At 45.5% G+C, this 14,980-nt stretch overlaps 1 protein-coding gene across 2 annotated transcripts in view; it reads left to right on the top strand.

The window, feature by feature from the left end:
• Positions 1–14,980, top strand: part of GPC6 (glypican 6) — a 749,807-nt gene that overhangs the window by 518,270 nt on the left and 216,557 nt on the right. The window lies entirely within an intron of this gene.

Here is a 14,980-nt window from a genome sequence, read left to right as displayed (position 1 = left end):
CAACGCCGTGAATCTGTAAGATTCCTGGAGGTTGGCAACCCTAAGACCAGCCCATGGGACATTATCATGCATTGCTTTCCCTTCCTCTCACAAGCCTCAACAAATGAAGCAAGTCAGGCTCAGCAGAAATTGAAGGCTGGTAATGTCTTGCATCTTTTTAGTATATATTACTTGATGCAACAGGGAGAGGGAGAGAAAGACTCTCCAGACTGCCGATTTTGGCAGCAGCCCTGCATCTCTCGTAACTTCAAGGTCTACTCAAAGTTAGCATGCAAAATCATAATGTTCTATACCATTTATCTGTCTTCTTGTCATGCTCTGGGGTTGTCAACGGTTGACCCTCTTTGCTTCAGGGGATATAATGTTTTCCATGGACCCAGTTCTAAATCACAGCAAAGCCTTGGTGATATTAAGGCTGCTTTCCTGCGAGGCTTTTCGACCAATTTTTCAATGTCCCATACCACTAGGTGATGTCATCATACCAACTCATGCTACATATGTCCCACTTTTAACCTTTGAAGAACATAAGAACATAAGAAAAGCCATCTACCGCTCTTTGCTGTCATTGCCCGCCGACTCTCAGCTGGTCGCCGGGTGGAAGTTGGTGGGGGAAGAGAGGGGGCGTGACCGGCGTCATCCTTGCGATGACATCACTCACCGAATAAGCGGAAGTGCCAGTGTAAGCTTTTCCTGCCCCCTCCTGATCCTCAGTCTCCAGGCTGCCGGTTTTGCGCACCCCCCACAGCTGCTCAGCTGTTTGGCGGTGGTGCAGGCTTTCTCTTTTATTCTGCCGCATCTCTGCAGCTTCCCTGGGCGCCCCTGTGGTGCGAGCCTTCTCTGCCTTTCCTCCCGGGGAAAGCTGCTTGGGAAGCAGGGATATCAGACAGAGCGGCAGAGAAGGTTTGTACTGCTGGGGAGGGCAGGAAAGCCGCAGAGATGAGGCAGAGCTAATGAGAAAGCCCCCACTGCCACCAAACAGCTGAGTGGCGGGGAGGGCGTCTCTGCCACTCTGCCCGACATCCCTGGTTTCCCATACAGCGGAGCCATTTTGATTCCTTGTGTTATGGAACACATGTGGAATTAGGGTTGCCAGGTGCCCGGTGATGGCGGGTAAAATCCCGCTAATCCACAGGTCTGCCCGTCGACTAGCTGAGGGCCGGCAGGCAATGTGTGTGCGCTCGCGTGACGTGGACGCTCTAGCAACCTCCGCAGAAACTCTATGGAAACCATTGAGTTTTGGCAAAGCTTGATAGAGCATCTGCGTCGCTTCTGAGTAAACCCAGAAGTGATGTAGGCGCATCGCGTGCTGCTGAAGAGCTCCCCCCGATGGAGCAAAGGCACCTGGTAAGCCTATGTGGAATAAGAGCCACTCACATTTGGAAGCTCTGGTAGGGATGAATAAAAGGGGGGAAAGTCACCCTTTCTCCCTCTTCCATCAACTTTCCTGGGGCTGGAAATGGGGGCTCAGGCAGGGGAAAGCAGGAAAGATTCCCCATCTTTTTGCAGACTTTATACTGATTACATCCTTATGCCTTAACCATATTCACAAAAACAATACAGTATTTTAGTATACTTTGTGAAAGGATCTGAAATTATCATAAGCAACAAAACCTGTAAATGTTTTCCTTCATTTGTAAGCATCAAGGTCTACTTATTAGTTTGTGAGACACGCGGCCCAATGTTCTGCATGCTTACTCAGAAGTAAGTCCCATTGAGTTAAGCACGCCTAGGATTGAAGTCGAGACGAGATAAGTTTTGATCAACTTTGCACATCGCAAGATAACTTTGCACACCCCACCGCGTGCACACACCCATCAATCATAATTCAGACAGAAAGGAGCACGTGTCAGTCAACCTTTTCAGCCCGCGAGATAAAGGTCTTACGAAATCTTAGCGAAAACAAACAAAATTGCAACCTTTTAGATGGCTGCTTAGCTTTCCCGTTGCTTGTCATATAAAGAAAATGTCACACCATCTATCACCCAGCCCTTCCTACCTTGGTAGAGGACATGCTGAGTAAACCCATCGTGAGTGCAAAAAAGAGAGAGTCTGTCTTTAGCAGAATTACTTTGATAGGTACTGAATGGCGGTGTTGATTTTAGTTTTGCAGGGGAATGCAGTCAGAACACGTCGCGCTGGGCAGGAGAAGGTCAGATCACATGTGGCTATCTGTAGCATTTCAATTTCCTTCATTCTGTTTCAATTTAAATTGCCTGCTTAATTCGAACCTCCTCATTATTTTAGGTTTGATTGTGTTCAGCGTTGCCGCTTGTAGGGTATTTTGCTGATAACAAGGACATATTTCAGGTAAATTTAGAGGAGAAGCCATACAGTAAATCATTAGTTACATGATTATAGACCAAAGCCGAATTAACTAGATCTCAGAGAGGGGTGTTTTTATTTTAACAATAACAGTTTTCTCCCAGACCTTTCTCCAAAGGAAGATTTATTGTCAAGATAGTAGGACAGGCACTTTATGCCAGAATTTCAACTACAAGTGAGGTGCACTCAAAGAGCATCCCCAGTAAAAGGAGAAAAAATCCTTCTATTTTCCCTATCGAAATATTTTCCCTGTGTCATACCAGATCAATCAGGTAAGGCAATAAGTATCGGGTAATAACAGTGATCAAAGCATGATTAAGGAAGGTTCACTCTGCTACCCTGTAGTTATATTTTGGGGGAAGGAACCTATGCCTAAAGATTCACCTGCTGATGCAAGTGTTAGTGACTTGCGTTTTAATCACATAAAACTCATGGTCTGAGATTTGCTGTGTCTGGGCTTGGAAAGAAGGTGGTTAAGGGGAGACATGATAGAGGTCCATAAAATTATGCATGGTTTGGAGAGAGTGGACAGGGAGAAGCTTTTCTCCCTTTCTCATAATACTAGAATGCGGGGTCATCTGCTGAAGCTGGAGGGTGAGAGATTCAAAACAGATAAAGGAAGTATTTTTTCACACGACCCATAGTTAAATTGTAGGAAACCCCCCCCCCCCCGGATGTGGTGATGGCTGCCAATTTGGAGGGCTTTAAGAGGGGAGTGGACATGTTCATGGAGGAGAGGGCCATCCATGGCTACTAGTCAAAATGGTTAAAAATCATGATGCATACCTATTCTCTCCAGTATCAGAGGAGCATGTCTAATATATTAGGTGTTGTGGAACACAGGTCGGATGCTGCTGCAGTCGTCTTGTTTGTGGGCTTCCTAGAGGCACCTGGTTGGCCATTGTGTGAACAGACTGCTGGACTTGATGGGTCTTGGTCTGATCCAGCAGGGCTTTTCTTATATTCTTATGTTCTGTGTTCTAGATCTCGTCAGGCACAGGTCTGTAGCATTGGCCCATGTAATTAGGAGTCAGAATGAAAGTTCCTGGTTAGCTAGATGCTGTATGTATGCTAGAAGTCTGTCCTTATGCCAAGTGAACAGCATTTTCCTCCTTTTCAGACCTAAGCCCCAGCCTCCCACTTCTAATTCAAACCTTCACCTGTAATTCTGATTCTTGGCCCTCCTATCAAACTAGGAGTGGTGACTTTGGAGGGGCCACAGCTGAGCTCATGCTGCCACTTCCCAGCCCCGGTGTGTCCACCTGTGTTGAGAACTGCTGAACAGTATCAGTGATTATTTTATTTATTTATTATTTATTAAAATACAGTCATTGACCAGCATAACAATAAAAGAAAGCAAGCATAGTTGTACACAATCGTACAATAGTATAGTTAGCGAGGTGTTTCACCTTGCAACAATGCTCTCGGTATTTTGGTAGCAACATAGCAAAACTTTGCCACTGCATGTGAGGTGGTGGGAATTCTTATCTTCAAGCAGAAAATTCACCATTAAAACACTATAATGACTGCAGTGGCTAGTGTATCCAGGGGACCTGGACAGCACAGGCAAGGTTAGGTGGTTTCTGAGATCCCGGTAAAATTCACAGTTCAGTAAAATATGAACAATTGACTCAATCGCGTCGGCACTATGGGGCTATAACTGTGCCTCCATAGGCCAGTGTTGGAATCTTCCACTAAGCAGGGCTGATGGAAAGGCCTGAAGCCAAGCCTTAGAGAAAGCCCATCAGTATTTAGAGAAGGTGAATATAGCTGTTAAATATGATGCAGCAGAGATTCCCACCCATGACTTTAGAGGCCTGTATAAGTTTGGAAGGAGAGCTGACTCATTCAACCAACTGTCTCATTCAGCCAGTGTGGTGTAGTGGGTAAGAGCGGTGGTTTGGAGCGGTGGCGTCTGATCTGAAGAACCAGGTTCGATTCCCCACTCCACATGAGCGGCGGAGGCTAATCTGGTGAACTGGATTGGTTTCCACACTCCTACACATGAAGCCAGCTGGGTGGCCTTGGGCAAGTCACAGCTCTCTTAGAACTCTCTCAGCCCCACCTACCTCACAGGGTGTCTGTTGTGGGGAGGGAAAGGGAAGGTGATTGTAAACCGGTTTGATTCTGCCTTCAGTGGTAGAGATAAAAACCAACTCTTCTTCTTCTGCAGCTCAGTGTCAGAGTATCAGTGGTTCTTGCTCAGATGGTGGGTGGAGGGTTGAATTTTACCTTCCTGTGACAAATAGTGTGCCAGTATCCCTAACATTTTTAGGATGGTGTAAGCCCTGTTTCAGTAACTTGGTGAGGAGTCCATTGACTGGGAGACTGGTCTTTTTAAATCCATTGTTTAGATTTTTTCTGTTTCCCTCTTTGAACGGGAGTCAAGAAACTGCCTTACTCTGGCCTGTCAAGCTCCATGTTGTTTACTCTGATTGGCAGCAGTTCTCTAGGGTCTCAGGTCTACGGGGTCTACTACCTGATCCTATAATGAGGGACCGTAGGGATTAAACCTGGGATCTTCTACACAGAAAGCATCACTGAGCCACAGTGCCTCCCCTATTCGTTTGTCTTGTGTTTGTTCTTCAGTTCACAGCAGACTCCGACAACCAAAATTAGTTTTCCTCAACTATCTGTCTTTCTAGACAAAGAAATGACAGAGCGCGGATACATTCCTTTTGGATACAGCAGTGTGACATCACCTCTCCTTTATTTCGAGATACCTTTTTATTGATTCTGTCTTCATTGTCTCTCCCAAGAAAGGAGACAGCTTGGTATATGCAGTTATTGTTTTGTTGGTCCCGGAGAATAACAGGGCATTCCTAAGCAGAGTTACACCCTTCTAGGCCCGTTGATTTCCATGGACCTAGAAGGATGTAACTCTGCTTAGGATTGCACTCCAAGGCACACAGAATGGATGCGCTGATACCTCAGGCCCTGGGGAGGAAATACTTTTGACGGGAGGGGGGTGCTGTATTTTCATCTGACAGCTGAAGGGCTGAACACCCTACCCAGTCTGCAGCTACTGACTCACTCCCACTCAAGCCAATGCATGGGCAGAGGGGTGTTTTTGTGCTCCAGTGTGAGTGGTGACTCCAGCTGTGGCGGAGCACCTTTTGTTATTCAGAGCCTCTTATTTGTGTCTTGGCTTCTGCGTGGAAGTAAATAGCTAAGGTGCGTAATAAGAGAAGGGCTCAGTCTAAGCCTGTGCTTAGGGGAGGGGCTGTGGCTCAGTTTGTAGAGCATCTTCTTGGCATGTAGAAGGTCCCAGGTTCAATCCCCGGCATCTCCAGATAAAGGGACTAGGCAAGTAGGTGATGTGAAAGACCACTGCCTGAGACCCTGGAGAGCCACCGCCGGTCTGAGTAGACAGTACTAACTTTGATGGACCAAGGGTCTGATTTAGGGTTGCCAACCACCAGGTAGTAGCTGGAGATCTCCTGCTATTACAACTTATCTCCAGCCGATAGAGATCAGTTTGCCTGGAGAAAATGGCTGCTTTGGCAATTGGACTCTATGGCATTGAAGTCCCTCCCCTCCCCAAACCCCGCCCTCCTCAGGCTCTGCCCCACAACCTCCCGCCGGTGGCAAAGAGGGACCTGGCAACCCTAGTCTGATTCAGTATAAGGCAGCTTCTTGTGTTCATGTGTTCAAGCCTCCATGGCTATTCAAATTCCAGAGGGATCAAGCCCATTAATCATAATTCCAAAGGTGCCTTCAGGTTTAAAAATGATGGAGAGGGGCTGTGGCTCAGTGGTAGAGCATCTCCTTGGCACGCAGAAGGTCCCAGGTTCAATCCCCGGCATCTCCAGCTAAAGGGATTAGGCAAATAGGTGATGGGAAAGCCCCTCTGCCTGAGACCCTGGAGGGCCGCTGCTGGTTTGAGTAGACAATACTGACCTTGATAGATCCTACAGACAAGTTCTGAGTGTGCTTGACAGTCACTGCTGTGGAGAGTGATTCCTCTTCTGCTAAATCCTCTATTTGCTCAAGATCCATGGATTTCAGTGAGCCCTTGTGCAACCAGAAGTTTTAAGCAGAAGAGGAGCAGGAAACATGCTCCACAGCACAGACTGTCTAGTGTGCACACATACCTTATTCATAGGACCCAAGCCATAAGCGGTGGTGTGGCTTACAAACACTTACATCCTTGTATTCTATACAGTGATTATTTAACCACTAGCTTGGGCTTTAAAATACATACTTCAGTCATAAGCAAACACTGAAAGATAACAAAATATCCATGTAATATCAAGAAGAAGAAGAAAAAGAGTTGGTTTTTATATGCTGACTTTCTCTACCACTTAAGGGAGACTCAAACCGGCTTACAATCACCTTCCCTTCCCCTCCCCACAACAGACACCCTGTGAGGTAGGTGGGGCTGAGGGAATGTGACTTGCCCAAGGTCACCCACCTGGCTTCATGTGGAGGAGTGGGGAAACAAATCCAATTCACCAGATTAGTGTCCGCTGTTCATGTGGAGGAGTGGGGAATCAAACCCGGTTCTCCAGATCAGAGTCCACTGCTCCAAACCACCACTCTTAACCACTACACCACACTGGCTTCCAGAAGGTTCAAGTGCATTCAGAAGTATATTGTATTTTAAGAGATCGTGAGTATGCCCCCTTGGGTAAATACGAGTGCTGTTTGTATGCGTACATTGATAGAGGCAGCCAGGATGACATAATATTATGCTATAAAATGTTGTTTTTTTCTAAACAGTTGTCATTTAAACGTATGTAGCAGTAAATAAATTATTATTGCTATTTCCAAGCAGTTATTATTCCTCCCTGGGTTTCTGCTGATGAGGGAATTCATTTAGCCTTGCAGAAACCATTTACATTTCAGTTTACTTTGGAACGAAGGGCAAGAACACAGGCAATGCCATCTAAACATCAGTCATGCAGGCAAAACATCTGCCCAGATGTGCTATTTAGTGTTAATTCGTGAAGTCCCTCCTGATTTATGTGTAATACTGGCATGCCTTGACTCTGGCAGCTAATACTGCATATGGCTGGAAACCATTTTTTTGATGACACCATTTGAAGAGACTCAACATATGATATTCACGGTTCATTAGATTTTGTCTTTCGAAGCCCAGAGAGCGTAGCTGAAAGAATTACCGGCGGCCAGTCTCGACGTCTGCAGCCCCGTGGCGAGCGAGGTTGCTCTTTCTTGACTGTATTTGTCAATCAGTAATCTGCAAGATTAGGGAAAATGCACTGCAAATCAATCCTCCCCAAGTGAGTCTGCTGAATTCTCAATGTATATTGCAGGGAGACTCTAGCCGGAAGGTTATGCATGCACAGAAGTAAATATAATTGCTGAAACGTATCATTATAGACTTAGAAGGAAAAACCTGAATCTTCCCTGGGGTGGGGAGGTACATCTCCAGATTTTTTTTTGTCCCTTGTAAGTGACCTCACCATCACTGGAACTATTGTGTGAGCCAAACAAACATAATAGGACGAGGCCATGTTTAAGGATGAGGAACAAAGAGGAAGCTGATTGAAATAATTAACCTTGGAGAAGCAAGTGACCCATAAACGGTGTGCTAATCTTTGGTTGTGGTACAATGGACAGTATTCTCACAGTGCAGAGTTACACAATTTTGAGTCCATTGAATCTTTGCTGAAATTCTTCACTGATGGAAGGATGACTGTTTCACCACCATCCGCCAGTGGCAGCCCAAATTACTGCTCTTGGGGGCAAGGGACACCCCCCCTCCCCAGGATAAGCATGAGGAGGGAGCCAGCGGTGTACTATGAGAGGGGTGAATCAGCGAACATTGCAGCCTCTTGCATGTATGGAAATTATTGCTAGGATCCAGCCCAATAGGTTAGCAGCTTGTAATTGTGTAGAAAGGGGCTGTGGCTCAGTGGTAGAGCATCTGCTTGGCATGCAAAAGGTCCCAGGTTCAATCACCGGCATCTCCAATTAAAGGGACTAGGCAAGTAGGTGATGTGAAAGACCTCTGCCTGAGACCCTGGAGAGCCGCTGCCGGTCTGACTAAACAATACTGACTTTGATGAACCAAGGGTTTGATTCAGTATAAGGCAGCTTCATGTGTTCATGTGTCCCGTCCCCACCCCTGCCGCCTTTCCTCTTTGGGGAGTGGCTGTGGCTCAGTGGTAGAGCATCTGCTTGGCATGCAGAAGGTCCCAGGTTCTATCCTGGCATCTCCAGTTAAAGGAACCAGGCAAGTAGGTGATGTGAAAGACCCTCTGCCTGAGACCCTGGAGAGCTGCTGCTAGTCTGAGTAGACAATACTGACTTCGATGGACCAAGGGTCTGGTTCAGTATAAGGCCGCTTCATGTGTTCATGTGTGTGTGTCTCCCCCCCGCCTTTCCTCTTTGGGGAGGGGCTGTGGCTCAGTGGTAGAGCATCTGCTTGGCATGCAGAAGGTCCCAGGTTTGATCCCCGGCATCTCCAGTTAAAGGGACCAGGCAAGTAGGTGATGTAAAAGACCCTACCTGAGACCCTGGAGAGCCACTACCAGTCTGAGTAGACAGTACTGACTTGGATGGTCCAAGGGTCTGATTCAGTATAAGGCAGCTTCAAGTGTTCATGTGTGCTTAGGATGGTACTGTTAAAATAGCATTACAAAAATAATGGTTCTAAGTTGTTCTGAATCCAAGTATTTTAGCTTGTGATTTCAGTATTTTGAGCCAGTTGGTGTCTGGTCAGTTAAGAGAATATCCAATATTTGTTGTTTTAAGCACAATAACTCAAGAGCCAATACATGTTCCCAGTGGCCTATTTTTGTATACATTGAAACAGAGACCCAAGGGTGGTTTTAAAAAAATGTTCTGCGTTCTTTGGTTGATCCAGCCATCTGCAGAGAACTTTTTTTTTTTTTACATACAGTAAATGTATCTGTGATAGTGACAATTCCTTGTGTAGAAGAAGTTTTCATTAGAAATGGGCAATCAGCAACATGTTTTCCTATCCATCTCACTTCAAGGAAGAGATCCGGCAGCGGTATTGTGCGAGCATCCCATGCAGATAACATTGACTTGATGAATTGCGTGGCCTGGATGGCTTTCCTGGTTTCATCCTCTCCCTTAAACAGATGGTATCTTTTGCTGTGTTGTTGTGACACTTGGAGTTTGCTGTTGGCTGATGACTCGCTGGTGTAAAATCCCAGGATGCTCAACGCTAGAAAAATAAGACTGTTTGGTGTTCTTTGCTACATATAATTTTCCGACAGAATTTCGACAGATGTGACAATTTCACTGAAATCTTGTCAAAATAACATCAACACGTTGACAAATTAAATCTGGCTCATTTTCCTCCCCTCGGTATTGCAGGGCTTCATCTGCCATAACTGGGGATTTTATATCAATGTCAGCCCTGACAACTTGATCATTTTGGATGGCAGATTATCAATTTGTTTGCCCTTCCTGATGGGCTTGCGTTGCGGTCTCTGCGCGGCTCTCCCTGGTATCTTTTTCAAATCATTATAACCAAAGGAAGAATGCCTGGAACAGATCCATATTAGTAAGGGATGAAAGGAAATCAGAACCACCTCCCTGAGAGGGGTCAAATAGTAAGTCTGCTTCAGTAGCTAGTCATGCCCGTTCTGTCAGCTTTCGAAGGCTCCAATCCTATGCACATTTATTTGGGACTAAGCCCCATGGAATTCAGCAGCACCTACTTTTGATAAACTGAGAATTGAGCTGCACGTTAGATACTGAAGTATTTAACAGGAAACCTCCACCTTGTTTGTTTCGTTGTTTATACTGCGCATTTCTCCCTGTGGGGACCCAAAGCACCTTATGATTATATATAATACAAGAAAAATACAATGAAAAATGAAGAGACCGAGGCAGGGGGCCTTCAAAAACCTGAGCAGGTCCATGCACTTCTGTGGTATCCAGGCTGTTAGGCTGTTCCCATGTAGAGAATGTCTTTTATCAATTCTTTCCTTTGATTAATAGACCTTCCTTTGATGTACAGGGTAGACATTTTTCCTCGCCTCTGGCATTTTCTTGGCCAAACATTATTGGGATTGTTTATTTCCTCACTCCTGGTATGTTGGTGAGCCAGTGTGGTGTAGTGGTTAAGAGTGGTGGTTTGGAGCGGTGGTGTCTGGTCTGGAGAACCGGGTTTGATTCCCCACTCCTCCACGTGAGCAGCAGAGGCTAATTGGGAGAACTGGATTTGTTTCCCCACTCCTACACACGAAGCCAGCTGGGTGACCTTGGGCAAGTCACCCTCTCAGCCCCACCTACCTGTTGTGGGGAGGGGAAGGGAAGGTGATTGTAAGCCAGTTTGATTCTCCCTTAAGTGGTAGAGAAAGTCGGCATATAAAAACCAACTTCTTCTTCTTCTTCTTTGTTAGGAGATTTCTGGAGAGGGCTGCCCCATGCCTTTAAGTCTATTTAAGCAAAAGAAATATACATAAAGGATATTAAGGGGGTCATAGGTAGTAGTACCTCCAGGTAGTACCTCCAGGTAGTACCTGAACATCTCCCGCTATTACAACTGATCTCCATCTGATAGAGATCTCTTCCCCTGGAGAAAATGGCTGCTTTGGCAATTGGACTCTATGGCATTGAAGTCCCTCCCCTCCCCAAACCCTGCCCTCCTCGGGCTTAGCCCCAAAATTCTCCCACTGGTGGCGAAGAGGGAACTGGCAACCCTTTCTAATACATATGGTTTAAATTTCTCCTAATATTGTCTGGGCTTCTTCTTCTTGTTGTTTTTGGTTGAGCTGGGAATAAATTAGCCTCCTTCAAATATTCCCTCCTCTCCACTTTCAGAATACAAGAAAGTTCCCTGTAAAGTTATTAGGTTATTAATGTCACAGTCACAGAGCATAGAATGAAAGAGAGAGAATGGGATAAAGATTACACAAAGGTCCCTGACTGAAAATCACAGCAGGTCTTATGATTGCTGCTGAGACTTTTTTTTTTTTCAGTCAACATTTGGAGAGCAGGTAGCGGAGATGGCAGCATGGTGACATTTCACCAGACCAAATGTCGTGCTTTGTTTCGAAAGACTTGAAACAGGGTTTGAAGCTCCCCCACCCTCTCCCCTGAAAGTGTCGCCAGGTCCCAACAGACAACATCCATGTGACTGCTAAAACTATAACCCCCGTCAGCTGCTTAAAACGATTTTGCAGTAGACAGTAATGCAAGCAAGGCTTTTTGTATGTGGTTTAATGGCTTTTTAAAAAAAATCAAGGTGTTGCTTATAAAATAGCTTTATGCGGTTCAGTGTAAACAAAAGCATCGACGGGATAGTCAGCTCAGTTGAACTGTTGTTTTTCCCCCCACCCAACCTCTGAGAATCTGTCCACTGACATGTAATTTCAAATAATAGAAATCGCTGTGAAGTCCAAAGGCCGCTTTCAGTCATCACATTTATGATGACTGTGTGGTGTCATCCATGAATGCTCAGGCTGACCTTGGAGAGATCATTATTTCTTGGTATCTGTTCTCTTGGCCCTAACCCAGATAGAGCTTCGTACAACAATAAGTGCAGGCTAAGCCAGCGTTGTGGGGATGCACACTCCAATCTGTGTTGCAATGCAGAGACTCCCGAAAGATACCGCTGAATTTTCGTAGTGCGAACAAGAGGTGCGTTGAATGTCTTGCGCCCAAGGACGTGTGCAAGTATGAATGGTCTGCAAGTCTTTTCGTATGTGAGGTTTCAATCCCCCTCGAGCCCCTTCTTGCGTTATTTATGTGATGCATTATGTGATGAACAGCGTTGTATTTCATAGAGGTTCATGAAGTGGAGAAGGGCAAGAGTCCAGTAGCGCCTTAAAGACTAACAAAAATATTTTCTGGTAGGGTATGAGCTTTCGTGAGCCACAGCTCACTTCTTCAGATACAGCTAGAATGTGAATCCATCTGTCTTTAAGTAGAGGAGAGTGAATTCAGACAAGCATTAGAATGTAAATGTTAACAGTATGTAAATGCGAATAGCAGGCGTATGGGATTAGGTGTGGTATGCAGAAGAGTCTGTGATGTCCAGGGAACAGATGGGTGTGGAGAAATCAGCATTGGTAATGAGCCATGAATGAAAGGTCTTTATTCAGCCCAGGTAAATGCATTGACTTTAGTTTGAATATCAACTGTAATTCAGCAGTTTCTCTTTCCAATCTCCCTTTGAAATTCCTTTGTAAGAGAACTGCGACTCTTAAATCTCTTAGACAAAGATTAAATGGACATAAGTCTGACATCAGAAACCACAATATTCAAAAACCAGTGGGAGAACATTTCAACCTTCCAGGACATTCTGTTGCAGATCCACAGAGCTCAGAGATGCCCGTAGACGGCCATTAAGATCCACATGGTGCTCTTCTCTCTTAGGCCTTTTATGCATGGGTTGGATCTCCCTGGTTGGACCTGGGCTCACTGCACATTAATGTAACCCAATTTGGGGGAAACTGTATGCATTGGCTTGAATGATCAGGGACGAAATTGTGTGCTAATGGAAGCATGAATACAGAAAAACAGTCTCCCACGCTCAAATCAAGTCCCACCCCTTTAAATGCTGCTCTGTAATTGGCTTACTTCACAGTGCTCACTGTGAGAGAAGATTTCTTTCCCCCCAAACCCAACTGCCGCATAAAAAAGCATTTTAAGAACAAAAATTTAAAAAACGGAGTAATCTGAAAGAAGGGGAAATCCAAGCCTTGTTTTAAAAAAGCCTTTCTTTTGTTCAGAAAGAGCTCCAAGGTAGCAGGAAGCACTTGAATCCCTGCCTCTTTACACACTGCTTTGTGACTGGCTGTGAGAGAAGCCAATCTTCTGTGTTTCCCCCTGTTTAGTCATCTGCACGCTTCTTTGAGCCAGGCTGAGCTCAGGGGAGAGGGAAAAGTCGGATTAACAGAAGAACGGGAAGACTCGGGTTGGTTTTGCGTTGAAACAGCGTCGAGCTACCAAGGAATGGGATATTGTGCATACTAAAAAGTTAGATCCTGGCTGAAACAGGGAATAAAGGAGGTTACAGCGACCATGCATAAATGACCTTAGCAGTTTTCTCATTGTGGCAATCTCTTTCTGCGCCTTTTGTTAAAGAAGACATTTGCATTTACGTGAACTTGCATCACGTTCTCGAAAGGCCGCGAGTTCGTGCAGAGAAACACTTGATGAAGAGCCAGCAGAAGTCATAGTGAGTGTCCGGGGTAGGGTTGTTGTTTTTTTTAATGCAGCAGACTCTTCAAGCTCTGAGCGCTTGCAACGCCAAGGACATCAATTAATGCTATTTTGCATGTTGGCTCTTTATCACTGGGAGCCAGGATGTTGCTCAAGCACCACACAGCAATACCGCGGTTGATGTATTGGTGCTCTGAGGCTTCAGATTTCACTGGTGGCAGCAGTGAAGCCAAACACCTCATATTGTTCCAGGAACACTGTGCATCTGCCCAGGATTGTTTTTCAGATGGTCTTCAAATCTGGTGGAGCGTTTGCTGCCAAGGATGCATTCAGTCTCACACACATTCCTGAATGACATGCAAGGATTCCCTGAGCCATTCTAGTACTGGAGAGAGAAGGGAACCAAAGAAGTGATATTTTGAAGTGGTGAACTGGATTTGTTTCCCCACTCCTACACATGAAGCCAGCTGGGTGACCTAGCCCCACCTACCTCACAGGGTGTCTGTTGTGGAGAGGGGAAGGGAAGGTGATTGTAAGCCGGTTTGATTCTTCCTTAAGTGGTAGAAAAAGTTCGCATATAAAAACCAACTCTTCTTCTTCTTCTTCTATCACATTGAAAAAGTCTTTTCAGGGGAGTAGGCCAGAATATACAGCGGATTCCAACCGTTCTACTCTGAGAGCATTAGGAAGTTTGAGGCTTTCTTCCAGCCTAAGGAGACTTCCTCCTACTTTCTCCAATGGAGAAATCCTCTAAGGAGTCTTCCTACAATCTAGGGAGGCTTCCTGTACCTTGTGGTGCTTCTACTGGAGGAAGAGCCAGTTAGTTGGAAGGAGAATAGAGGAAAGCTCCTTGGAGCATTCAGCGCCTGTAGGATGCCATGAGATCCACTCTGCTGTTGGTTGCGACAGATTCACAAATACAATTTCCTTGAGGTTAGAACTTCCAAAGCAGCAGACTGAATAGGAGTTGATGCTTTCCGCTTGTTCCTTCTGAAGTGCCATCTACAATAATGATGTGAAATAACAGCAGACCACAATAATAAGAAGGGGGGTTTGCACTGTGTTCAGGTTGCACACAAGGGCTCCTTTTAATATTTCCCATCACCTTCTGACGCTATCGTAGCCTTATCACTTTGCAATGGCATGTGACCCGGTTATGTTGCACTTGCCCCCAGTAAGAACAAAGGGAGACATCCAGATGGGAACAGCCGTTGAACTAAATCACTTCTGACATCTGTCACACTTGACCTGCGGCACTGATGTTTCCATTAGATATTCTCCGAGCAACCCGCACCATATGTTTACCGTAGTAGTCAAATAATTGGAGGCAAAGGCAGTTCTATCTGCCTGGATTTTGAATGGCCACTTCTCTGCTTTCGCAGCTTCCTCGAGTGCTAATTGGCTCACACTTTTGATGCATTCTTACAGATGTGTTATTTTTGATTACAGAACTAATTAAGCGAATTCCCTTCTGAGCAGGGGGCTCCAAAGCAGATTGGGTTTATACGAAAGCCTTCTATGGTCATTTATGCATGGGTACTTTCAC

The sequence above is a fragment of the Euleptes europaea genome, chromosome 16 (assembly GCF_029931775.1).
Source record: "Euleptes europaea isolate rEulEur1 chromosome 16, rEulEur1.hap1, whole genome shotgun sequence".
Taxonomy (NCBI): domain Eukaryota; kingdom Metazoa; phylum Chordata; class Lepidosauria; order Squamata; family Sphaerodactylidae; genus Euleptes; species Euleptes europaea.
The sequence above is the reverse complement of the archived record's forward strand: the minus strand, read 5'-3'. Positions and strand labels throughout refer to the sequence as shown.